The sequence below is a fragment of the Symphalangus syndactylus genome, chromosome 8 (assembly GCF_028878055.3).
Source record: "Symphalangus syndactylus isolate Jambi chromosome 8, NHGRI_mSymSyn1-v2.1_pri, whole genome shotgun sequence".
NCBI classification, from domain to species: Eukaryota; Metazoa; Chordata; class Mammalia; order Primates; family Hylobatidae; genus Symphalangus; species Symphalangus syndactylus.
In genome coordinates, this window is record NC_072430.2 from 93,747,043 (window position 1) to 93,760,738 (window position 13,696).

A 13,696-nucleotide genomic window follows, 5' to 3' on the forward strand; every position below is an offset into this window, starting at 1 on the left:
GAGAATGTTTTGAATACCAAAATACCTAGAGTCAACTTTGGGAAAATTGATGAAGTATGAAGTTTGCAAATATTTTTGGAAAATCAGCACTTTTTGGTCATTTTAGGCAAATCAAATGTGAAGTGAAAGATGTCAAGTCAGGCTCTCTTATGTTGTTGGGGTTTTTTCTGGTGCTTACAAAAGCCAACACAATTCATTCTTTGTTCATTCCAAAAATTATGGCATAGTTGACGTATAAGTCCATTTTGTTAAATATCAGATGATATGAATTTATTTTAATAACTGTTAATATTCAAAGCTTTTTCTTTATGTATTTACGATAAAATTTGTTTTCACTATATTCAATTTAATAAAGTGTTCTTGTACAAATTATCCCATTATTACACTTAGCAACGTTCCCAGAAAGTTTAGCAACCTTCCCAGAAACCATGTGAAAACCATTTTTTCCTTCTTCTTACAATAGAATAAAACGTAAAAAGGAATGAAGGGAGAAGGCATTGAGAAATAATTTAACTGCTTCCTAGTCCCTTGCAACTAGGCCTTTTTCACATTGCTTTATTACTAGTTTTTAGTTGAGTTCTGAAGACAATGGGCAAAAAAACCCGTAATACCATATCAAGAGCATAGGTCCTGGAGCCAGGTTGCCTTAATTCATGTCCCACCTTTACTATTTACTGACTGTGTAGTGTTGGGGAAGTTAACCATTCCCTATGCATCCTCACCTGTAAAATGGAGACGATATTAATTGCACTTGCTCCTTATGACATTATTACAAGGATTAAGTGAGTTAAAATATGTAAAGTTATTAAATCAGTGCCTGATATGTAGTAATAAGTTTCCAATAAATTTAGCTGCTGTTTTTATTCATATATTCATGTTCAAATGCCAAGTATAAAAGCACATACCTTTAATTGTGTAGTATCATTAATTATCTTCGGTTGCCTTTGAGTGGTTTCATTGGAACAGATAAATAAGAGTTAACTATAATAGTTGCTCGGAAGTTTTATCATATTTTGTTTACCAAGTAGAAAAATTAACACTAAACAACATTACACTTCCAATTATTTAATTTGGTTATAACAAAAGATGATAACTTGATCTTGAAAATAAAGATTACACTCTAAAAAAGGTTATAAATATTTTTCTATTTCAACAATAGCATCCCTATTATTTTTCAATCTGCTGTTTTTCTAATATAAAACAATTTAGTTTTATATTAGAAAAAACTTAATTTCAAAGAACAGTAGAAATATCTGACAAAATGATATTATCTTACTCTCTCTGTACTAAGAGAAGACAGTAAAATCTTAGTGATACACATGATCCTTTGCTATTAAGTATAAAAATATCATGTAATGGAAGGATGCAGTCAGAAAAAAAAGTATGGAAGCACTGGAATTCAACTTTTTACCAGGTGTACAATAAAAATGGCAAATATGTTTGCACCTGTGTGGACAAGTCTATTCCTTCTGTCTTTTTCCATCCCTTCTACTTATTGTTTTATTCAAATATATTAATTATGGCAACATCAAAGCTATAAGTTGCTTTTAAAATCTAGGTTTTATTTTACTAGATGTCATATTGGTATACCAAATCTATTCAACGGTACCTGAAAATGTTTTGATTGATTATTTTAAAACATATCCTAATAACTTGTTTCAGAGGCTCTAGGTTCTTTCTGGAATTTTTCATTTTTTGAGACAGAGTCTCGCTCTGTCGCCCAGGCTGGAGTGCAGCGGCGCAATCTCAGCTCACTGCAAGCTCCACCTCCCGGGTTCACGCCATTCTCCTGCCTCAGCCTCCTGAGTAGCTGGGACTACAAGCACCTGCCACCACACCCGGCTAATTTTTTTGTATTTTTCTTTTAGTAGAGATGGGGTTTCACCGTGTTGGCCAGGATGGTCTCCATCTCCTGACCTCGTGGTCCACCCTTCTCGGCCTCCCAAAGTGCCGTGATTACAGGCGTGAGCCACTGTGCCTGGATGGAATCTTTTTTAATATATGCTTTATTTCTCCCACCAACCTGTCTTTTTTCCAAATTCCCAGGGCTACGAGTATAACATTCTGACTGGTTAGAAAATAAAACTATTCACCCATACATTTGGCAAATACTTAATAGTGACCTATATGTCAGACAAAACAGCCATAATCTCTGCCCTCATTGAGGTAAGTTAAGTAAATATAAATAAATACATAGTTACAAACTGCTACAAATGAGAAGGAAGATTTTCTAATTAAATTCAGAAGGTCAGGAAAGGCCTCTCTCAATATGAGAAAGCTATTGCAATAGTTTATGCAAGAGATGGTGAATTGGCCTTGGATGGTGCCTAGGTAATGGAGAGAAGACAGCAGGTTTGGGTTTTATTTTACAAGTAGAATAATAGGACTCTGATAGTTTGGAAAAGAGGGATGAGAAAGAGGGAGGAACTAAAGATGACTCAAAGGTTATGACATGTACAACTTTTTGGATGAAGGTACCATTTACTGAACTGGGGAAAATTAAAAGAGAAGTAGATTTTCAAGGGGATTACATAGAGTTCAATTTGGGATATGTGTACTATAAGATGTTTGTAAGGCATTTATATTGAAAGGTCAAATGAAGATTTAGATGTAACAGGCCTAAATCTCAGAAGAAAGGCGTGTGCAAGATCAAGTTGAGCTGCTGGGATTTAAACAGATTAAAAGCCACAGAAGTAAATGAAGTTGCCTAACACCAGAGTGTGAGTTAAGAAGAGAGGAAGGCTTACAACTAAGTCTCAGCTACTTTCAACATTTAGAGATTGGATAGGGATGGTCAAAAATGTCAATTTGACTAAGAAATCAAATAAAACATGATTAATTAAGAGTTATTATTCCCGTTTTCCAAAGGAGAAAACCTAGGTTTAAAGAGGTTAAGTAACTTACCCAAGTTGACACAGCAAGTAAGTCATCCAGACACTAGATGCAAACCTAGGTATGTGTGGTACCAAAACTTTATTCATTTCCTGTGCCAAATTGTCAGACATACTACTACTCTAAAATTACTGCTTTTCCATCTGCTAATTTAGGGCTATATCTAACATGTTCTTCTATCAATGTAGACATTTATCTGTTCCCTTAAATATGCTGACACTATGAGTTTAGTCACCAATAAGAATACATCAGTAGAATACATAATTGTATGCCCTATATTTGCAAATAAAAAATAAATAATTTTTCCTGGAGAAAATAAAAGGCTTGGCCTCATACTCCCTTGCAGTGTGGAATTAAACAAGTCATTAATTTCTTTGAGCTATAGAATCCTCACCTATAAAGCAAGCAAAAGAATACCCATCTCACAGGATTGCTGAAGATTAAACTAAATGACACATGTTAAAATGCTTGTAAACTGAAAAGTGTTTTACAAGTAGCCATTTTTATTATTATTATTTTTTTCATTTCCAGAGTCATTATATGCTGCTTCTACCAAAAACACTAAAGTTTTCTAATTCCACAATTTATCTCTCTAAAATAGCATTATAACATGATATAAATACAAAAGAGTTTACTTACAGTTAAAGAAGGTACATTAGGTTCAATATATAAAACTAAATCAGCGATTATCAAAACTAAAATAATTTCTAAATAAAATGCTTTCACCTAAACAACCTTTTAAACTTTTCTGTGACATTTCTCATTTTTATCCCTTAAAATAAATAATTTTCACATAATTATAATAGTTGTACTCAACATTATTTTATATCTCTATACCATTCCATATGTCTAGATATCTTATGTTTATTATAATGAATGCAGTGTTTCACAGAGATAAAACTATAAATTGTTAATAAGTACTGACCTATAATTGAAAATTAAAAGTATTTTCAGATTTTTGCATTTAAAATTAATTCTGCTATGAACATTTCTTTGCACACAGCTTTTTGTTTCACTTTTAAATTATATTCCAAATATTGGTATGCCAGCAATGTTTAACGACTGCCATCTTTGAAGTTGAGGAGAGGAGGAATGGGAGAAGCCCCAATTTGTCCCATTTGCCAGCTTATGTAGTGTACATACTACAACTGAGAGGTGAAGCCAGCTGGACTTCCTGGGAGGAGTGGGGACTTGGTGACCTTTTCTGTACAGCTAGAGGATTGTAAAATGCACCAATCAGCGCTCTGTGTCTAGCTGGAGGATTGTAAATGCACCAATCAGCACTCTGTAAAAACACACCAATCAGCGCTCTGTGTCTAGCTAAAGGATTATAAACACACCAATCAGCACTCTGTAAAATGGACCAATCAGTGCTCTGTAAAATGGACCAATCAGTGCTCTGTAAAATGGACCAATCAGCGCTCTGTAAAATGGACCAATCAGCAGGATGCGGGCTGGGACAAATAAGGGAATAAAAGCTGGCCTCTCCACCCAGCAGCGGCAACCGGCTTGGGTCCCCTTCCATGCTGTGGAAGCTTTGTTCTTTGGCTCTTCACAATAAATCTTGCTGTTGCTCACTCTTTGGGTGCATGCCACCTTTAAGAGCTGTAACACTCACTGTTAAAGTCCGCGGCTTCAGCGAGACCAAGAATCCACCAGAAGTAACCAACTCCAGACACACAACCATAGCCAATTTCAAGCTCCAATGGGCATTCAAATACTTAAATCAAAATCAAGGCAAGAGTACCTGGAAGAAATTATGTTAAGTGAAATAAGCCAAGCATGAAAACACAAACATCTCATGATATGACTTATACATAGAATCTAAAAAAGTCAAACTCATAGAAGCTGAGAGTAGCATGGTAGTTACCAGAGGATAAGGGAAGTGGGGAGGATTTGGGGAGATGTTGGTTAGAGGATACAAAATTTCAGTTAGGAGAAATAAGTTCAAGAGATCTATTGCACAATATGAAACTATAGTTAATAACAATGTACTGTATACTTCGTATATGCAAAGAGAGTAGATTTTAAGTGTCCTCACCACATAAAAATAAATGTGAGATAATGGATATGTTAATCAATGTGATTTAGCCATTCCACAATATATACATATATCAAAACATCACATTGTACTCTATATACCATTCTTATTTTTCAAATAAATAAGTAGAAACCAAACCAAGAGCAATATTGATCACAAAGCAAAATTTAACAAGTAGCAACAATCTCACAAGATAAATATAAGCCAAAAACTTCCCATGCCCTTTGACCCTTTAACTCTATCCATTCTATTATTATTCTAGTAAAAATGTAGCCTTAGGGTCAGCTGCAGCTGGAGCCATCAGAAACCGGCTAATTGTTAAATTGTATATGCTGGAACCACACGAATAAGCCTACATAATAACCAGCTAACAGCACAATGACAGGATCCACACATATCAATACTCACCTTGAATGTAAGTGGGCTAAATGCCACAGTTAGAAGGCACAGAGTGGCAAGCTGGATAAAAAACCAAGGCCCAATGGTATGCTATCTTCAAGAGCCCCATCTGACATGTAATGACACTCATAGCCTCAAAATAAAGGAATGGAGGAAAATCTACCAAGCAAATGGAAAACAGAAAAAAGCAGCAGTTGCAATCCTAACTTCAGATAAGACATATTTCAAACCAACAAAGTTCAAAAAAGACAAGGAAGGGCATTACAGAATGATAAACGTTTCAATTCAACAAAAAGACCTAACTATCCTAAATATATGCACCCAACACAGGAGCACCCAGATTCATAAAGCAAGTTCTTGGAGACCTAGCAAGAGACACAGACTCCCACACAATAATAGTGGGAAATTTTAACACCCTACCGACAATATTAGACAGATCATCAAGGCAGAAAATTAACAAAGATATTCAGGACTTAAACTCAGCATTGGACCAAATGGATCTGATAGACCTTTACAGAACTCTCCACCCAAAACCAACAGAATATACATTCTTCTCATCCTCACATGGCACATACTCTAAAATTGACCACATAATTGGACATAAAACAAATGTCATCAAATGTAAAAGAACTGAAATTATACCAAACACACTCTTAGACCATAGTACAATAAAAATAGGAGTCAAGATTATGAAAATCACTCAAAACCATGCAATTACATGGAAATTAAACAACATGCTCCTGAATGACTTTTGGGTAAATAACGAAATTAAGGCAGAAATCAAGAAGTTCTTTGAAAATAACAAGAACAAAGATACAACATACCAGAATCCCTGGGACACAGATAAGGCAATGTTAAGAGGGAAATTCATAGCACTAAATGCCCAAATCAAAAAGTTAGGAAGATCTCTAATAACCTAACATCACAACTGAAAGAATCAAGAAGCAAGAACAAATCAACTGCAAAGCTAGCAGAAGATGAGAAATGACAAAATCAGAGCTGAACTAAAGGAAATCAAAACATGAAAAACCACTTAAAAGATCAACAAATCCAGGAGCTGGTTTATTGAAAAAAATAATAAAATAGATAGGCCACTAGCTAGACTAATAGAGAAGAAAAAAGAAATGATCCAAATAAAACACAATTGTAAATGATGAAGGGAACGTTACTACTGACCCCACAGAAATAAAAACAACCACTTCAACATTAGGTCAAGTTATACTTCTTTTGATGATATCATATCTTTGCAAAGCTATACTTTTCGTGGTCGCTAGGATAAAGTACAAATACCTTGTGAAAATCAATGAGGAACAGAAAATTAAAGTTATGATGTCCAATCTGATTCCAAGGTTTGAGAAGTTATATAGTGCCTAACAGGTATACATATCCCATTAGCAATTGTGTTAATTTAAGAATAAAATAAAAACATTATATTCTATTTCAATTTATGTATTTTTTTAATGGCTACTAAGTTGTTAGAACACAAATACTAAGTTGTTTAGACTTAACTACTTACTAAAATGACTTATTTGGTTTTTTTGGTTTTTTGTTTGTTTGTTTTTTGTTTTTGTTTTTTGGCTTCAGAGACCATGAAAAATTATGGGCACAATAAGAATGCTGTGAACTGAAAAGTTTAGGAGTCTCTAGCTTAGGCATCAAACTCATCAAGAAGGAATAATGGGACTCTAGGTGCTAAGCACCAGAAAGTACAGCTATATAAACATAAAAAACAAATATTGTATTGAAAATATGAAAAGGAACTAAAGAGCAGAATTACCACATGGGACAAATAAAAATATGTAACCATGTACTTGGCACTACTTGCAACACTAAAAGAATGGAGACAACTCAAATGTCCAGAAATAGAAAGGTGTTTGAATAAACAATGATAGAATACATGATATAATACCATGCAGCTGTCAAAGGGATGAAGAATATTACTATACACTACTGTGGAATGATCTCCAGTATATAATATCTGAAAAGAAAGTCAAAGTGGCAGAAAATATGTATAGTATGTCATTTGTCTAAACAAAAGGGTATTATATGAATATATATATTAAAAAAGCATTTGCTTATAAGTAAAAATACAAGATAATATAAATGATACATTGTAATTATAAATAATTATAATTAAATAAATAATAATAAATAAATACATGGCCAGGCGCAGTGGCTGTCGCCTGTAATCTCAGCACTTTGGGAGGCCGAGGCAGGCAGATTACTTGAGGTCAGGAGTTCAAGACCAGCCTGGCCAGCATGGTGAAACCTCATCTCTACTAAAATACAAAAATTAGCTGGGCATGGTGGCCTGTGCCTGTAATCCCAGCTACTCAGGAGGCTGAGGCAGGAGAATCATTTAAACCCAGGAGGCAGCAGTTGCAGTGAGCAGAGAGCACCACTGCACTCCAGCCTGGGCAACAGAGTGAGACTCTGTCTCAAAAATAAAATAAAATAAAATAATCCATTTAAAATGATTACTAGACATCAAGTTTTTACTTAAGGTTTAAAAAGCCAGAAAAAAAAATTCAGTCTCCCACTTTCAAAAACACACACAAAAAAATGGATGATCTGCAAAATCACAGCTTTTCTGGAACACATCAAAAAACTGAGTTTATGCCTTTGATCCCTTATCGACAACATATGCCACCAGATGTCAAAGAACTCAGGAAGAAAAATTCAGCTAAAGTTTTTAATGAATGCTAAAACCCAGGGGTAAGCTTGTGTGAGAGTACAGAACCCCTGGGAGCCATAGATACAAGAGGAATTTGCAATCATATTTATACATTACATAAAATTACATATAATAATTTATATAAATATTATAAATTTATATAAAATTATTGTAAATTTATATAAAATTATAAATATAATTATTATATATAATAATTATATAAAACCATATTTATATATTATACAAAATTGAAATAATTTTTTTAATGCTCATCATCACTGGTCATTAGAGAAATACAAATCAAAACCACAATGAGATACCATCTCACACCAGTTAGAATGGAGATCATTAAAAAGTCAGGAAACAACAGATGCTGGAGAGGATGTAGAGAAATAGGAACACTTTTACACTGTTGGTGGGAGTGTAAATTAGTTCAACCATTGCCGAAGACAGTGTGGTGATTCCTCAAAGATCTAGAACTAGAAATACCATTTGACCCAGCAATCCCATTACTGGGTATATACCCAATGGATTATAAATCATTCTACTATAAAGACACATGCACATGTATGTTTATCGCAGCACTATTCACAATAGCAAAGACTTGGAACCAACCCAAATGTCCATCAATAATAGACTGGATACAGAAAATGTGGCAGATATACACCATGGAATACTATGCAGCCACAAAAAAAGGATGAGTTCATGCCCTTTGCAGGGACATGGATGAAGCTGGAAACCATTATTCTCAGCAAACTATCACAAGATCAGAAAACCAAACACGGTATGTTCTCATTCATAAGTGGGAGTTGAACAATGAGAACACATGGACACAGGGAGGGGAACATCACACACCAGGGCCTATCTGAGGGTGGGGGGTGGGGGATGGGGGAAGGATAACATTAGGATAAATACCTAATGGAGGTGACAGGTTGATGGGTGCAGCAAACGACCATGGCACATGTATACCTATGTAACAAAACTGCACATTCTGCACATGTACCCAGAACTTAAAGTATAAAAAAAAGAAAAAAGAAAAATAATAGTTTTTTTAAACCATTGAACAAAGAAAACTTTAGGCACAGATAAATCCACTGGAAAATTCTATATAATATTAATAGAGGAAATAACAACACTAATTCTACAAAAACTCTTCCAAAACATAGGAAGGAAGTATTAAAATAATAAATCGGAAGGCCATTACACTGAGGCAGCTCTAGTGCTGAGTGCCTACCTAAACAAACCAAAAGTTAAAAGGTTACATTCTAGGTAAACAGAAGTTAGCTTAACCTAACCTCTAACTAGGGATTTCCACTGGAATGATCCAAATAAGGCTACTTATCCACTTTAACCAATCAAATATTTTCTTTGCCTTGCATCCATATTTCCTTTATAAAAGCTCCTACACCCACCTTTGGCAGGACCCCGACAATTTGCACTCTAGTTTTACTGGATTCATGAATCACTCTTTGTTCAAATACTCTTTAATTAATATTTATTAATATATTTAATATTTATTAATGTGCCTCTGTTTTTTCTTTTTAAGAAGGAACACTTCCCAATTGGTATTATGAGGTCAGCATTACTCTGATGCCCAAACCAGAAAATGTACATCGCAAGAAAATAAAACTGCAGGTCACCAATTCTCGTGAAGCTAGACGAAACAATCCTCAACAAAATACTAGAAAATTGAAGCTAATGAAATATTAAAAACTAACCAAGTGGGGTATATCCCAGGAATATAACACTGGTTCAACATTCAGAAGTCATTCAAGTTAATTTGTCATATCAACAAGCAAAAGAAATACCATAACATCACCTCAGAGAAAGCATTTGGCAAAATTCAATATTCACTCATGATTAAAGAAAACCTCTCAGCAAACTATCAGCTTTCTCAATGTGATAAAGAGCATTACAAAAATAAATTTATAAAAATTTACACTTAATGGTGAACAGCTGATTGCTTTCCCCTTCATATTAGGAACAAGGTAAACGTGACTGCTCTTACCTCTGCTATTTAGCACCATAATGTAGGTTGTAGCCAATGCAATAAGGCAAAAAAGGAAGAGGAGGAGGACAAGGATGAGAAGGAGGAGAAGGGAAATAGAACTGTCTATTCACAAACAACATAATTTTCCACATAGAAAATTCTGAAGTATTTCCCAAAAAAATAGAAAACAAATAAAGGTCATTAAAAGAAAGTGTGGTGGCTCATGCCTGTAATCTCAGCACTTTGAGAGGCTGAGGTGGGCAGATTGCCTGAGCCTATGAGTTCAAGACCAGTCTGGGCAACATGTGGAAACCTATCTCAACAAAAAATATAAAAATTAGCTGAGTGTGGTGGCATGCACCTGTAGTCCCAGTTGCTCGGGAGGCTAAGATGGGAGGATTGCTTGAGCTTGGGAGGTCGAGGCTGCAGCGAGCTGTGATCGTGCCACTGCTCTTCAGCCTGAGTGACAGAGCAAGACCCTGTCTCAAAAAGAAATAAATAAATAAAACAATAAACCCCTAATAAGTGAGTAAGTAAGGCCAGAAAGCACAAGATCGATCAATCTACAAAATCAATCATATTTCTATACATTAGTAATAGTCAATTGGAGACTGGGCACGGTGGCTGTAATCCCAGCACTTTGAGAGGCCAAGGCAGGCGGATCACTTGAGGCCAGAGTTTGAGACCAGCCTGGCCAGCATGGCGAAACCCCATCTCTATTAAAAATACAAAAATTAGCTGGGTGTGGTGGTGCGCATCTGTAGTCCCAGCTACTCAGGAGGCTGAGGCAGAAGAATCGCTTGAACCCGGGAGGCGGAGGTTGCAGTGAGCGGAGATTGTGCCACTGTACTCCAGCCTCGGTCACAGAGTGAAACTCTGTCTCGGAAATAAAAATAAAAATAAAAAACCCTACTAAGTGAGTTTAGCAAGGCCACAAAATCAAGATCAACCTACAAAATCAATCATACTTCTATATATTAGTAATATCAATTGGGACATAAAATAATAGCCAAAGACCACCATTTACAATAGCATAACAAAACATGAAATACCTAGGTATAAACAGGTGCAAAGATATGTACTGCCAGATGGGTACAAGCTATGTACGTGGAGAAACAAAAACAAATACAGATGGAATAAATACAAAAGATCTAAATAAATGGAAATATACACTGTGCTCATGGATTCAGAGACTCAATATTGTTAAGATGTCAATTATTAATCTTTATCTTGATCTATTTATTCAATGCAATTCTAATCAAAATTCCAGTATAACTTTTGGTAGAAATCAGCAAATTATTCTAAAATGTATATAGAAAAGCAAAAAACCCAGAAGAGCCACAATAATTTTGATAAGGAACAAAATTGGAGGATTCATCCTACCTGGTTACATGTCTTGCTATAGATCTATAGTAATCAAGACAGTTTGGCACTGGAGAAAGTATGGACATTGTATCGGTAATGACAGTCTGTTAAGAGATCCACACATATATGAACAAACTGACTTTTGATGAGGTTGTAAAGGCGATCCAGTGGAGTATAAATGGTTTTTCAACAAATCATACTGGGACATTTGGATAACCATATGCCAAAAAAAAAAATAATAAAAAAGCAGCTTGATCCATACCTCACATTCATGACAAAAATCAACTCAAAACAGACCATAAGTCTAAATGCAAAATCTCAAATAATTACATTTCTAGAAGAAACAGAAAAAAGTATCTGTGATCCTAAGTTAGGCAAAGATTTTTTAGATTTGACAGCAAAAGCACATCCATAAAGAAAAAATCAATAAATTGAACTTCATCAAAATTAAAAACCTCTGCTCTTTGAAAGATACTGTTAAGAATAAAAAGGCAATCCATAGACAGGGAAAATATATTTGCAAATTACACTGGACATAGGCCTTATATGCAGAATATATAAGGAACAATTAAAACTCAGATAAGAAAATGAACGATCCTAGCTGGGCATGGTGGTGGACACCTGTAATCCCAGCCACTCAGGAGGCTGAGGCAGGAGAATCTCTTGAACCCGGGAAGCGGAGGTTGCAGTGAGCCAAGATCGTGCCACTGCACTCCAGCCTGGGTAACAGAGTGAGGCTCCATTTAAAAAAAAAAAAAAAAGGAAAAGAAAAAAAGAAAATGAACAACCAGTATAAAATAGGCAAAAGATGTGAACAGACACATTAGCACAAAAGATATATGGATGGCAAATAAGCACATGGAAAAAAAGATTGACATCACTAGTCAGAGAAATGCAAATTAAACAACAATGGGATACCACTACACATCTATTAGAGTGGCTAAAATGACGAACACCAAATACTGGTAAAAATGCTGAAGAACTGGACCTCTCATACCTTGCCGGTAGGAATACAAAATGTTATAACTATTTCAGAAAACAGCTTCTTAAAAAGTTTAGCATACGGTTACCATATAAGCTAGCAATCCCACAACTCAGAATTTACCCTAGTGAAATAAAACTTATATTCACAGGAAAACCTGATTGTAAATGTTTACAGAGGCTGTGCTGTGTCTGTAATCACCTAAAACTGGAAATAACCCAAATGTCACTCAATTGGGAATGTATAAACAAGTTATATTACATTCATGCAATGGAATACTACTCAGCAATACAAAAATCAATCTACTGATACACACAACACCATAAGATAATCTTAAATGCATTTTGCTAAATGAAAGAAGCCAGATTCAAAGGACTTTATCTGTACAATTCCATTTATATGACATTCTGGAGAAAGTGAAACTACAGGAACAAAAAACATGTGAGTTCTTGCCAGAAGCTAGAGGTAGAGCACATGAAATTTACTAGAATAGAGAAACTGTTTTATATCCTAATTGACGTAGTTGTATAACTGTATGCCTGGACACTAAAATGTGTGACCATTACTGCAAGTAAATTGTACTTTAATTTTTAAAAATTAAAAAATTAACAATTTCTATGGGGGAAGGTAGGGAATAGTGTGGAAGGAACAGGAATAGAGGCAAAAATTCTCTGAATAGACCTTGTTTTGTATGTTTATTTTGGAACTTACTTTGAAACACTGTAAATATTTTACATAGGTATAAAATAAGATTTAAAATTTTATAAAGCACTACTTAAATATCTATTGAGAAACTATTCAAAATTACTTTAAAGCACAGTAATTAACTGTAAATATTTAGCAAGATATTTCCTAAAGGCAAAAAGAAATCATATTATTGGTATTTTTATTCTGAGATTATAAGATTAATGAGGTTAAGTGAAAACCTTATAGTCACTAATTGAATTGGGAATTTTGGTATGACTTCATGCTGTATTTTGTCTTTTTAAAAATTCATGTCCTAGCTCTTTGCCCTGCAAAAACCTAGAAACAAAGACAACACCAGTAGCAATGATCCATTCTCTACCCAGCACCTAGATTGTGGTCTCTAAATGCCATTTTCCAACTAAAGGATTCAGGGCTTCTTGGAAAATTAACTGATTCCAGGCCAGGGGCAGAAAATGGACAAGATTAATTTGGAACATCTTTTCACATCAGCCTATCAAAGACTATGGGGTCATGTCAAAAGGACTCAGAAGTCAACTTGAAGATGTTCCCACTGCCAAAGATGGAACAATCTGAACATTAACAACTTAGCTGCAATGATGTAGAACACATTAAATATATTTAAACCCAGGAGGTTATAATGTTATA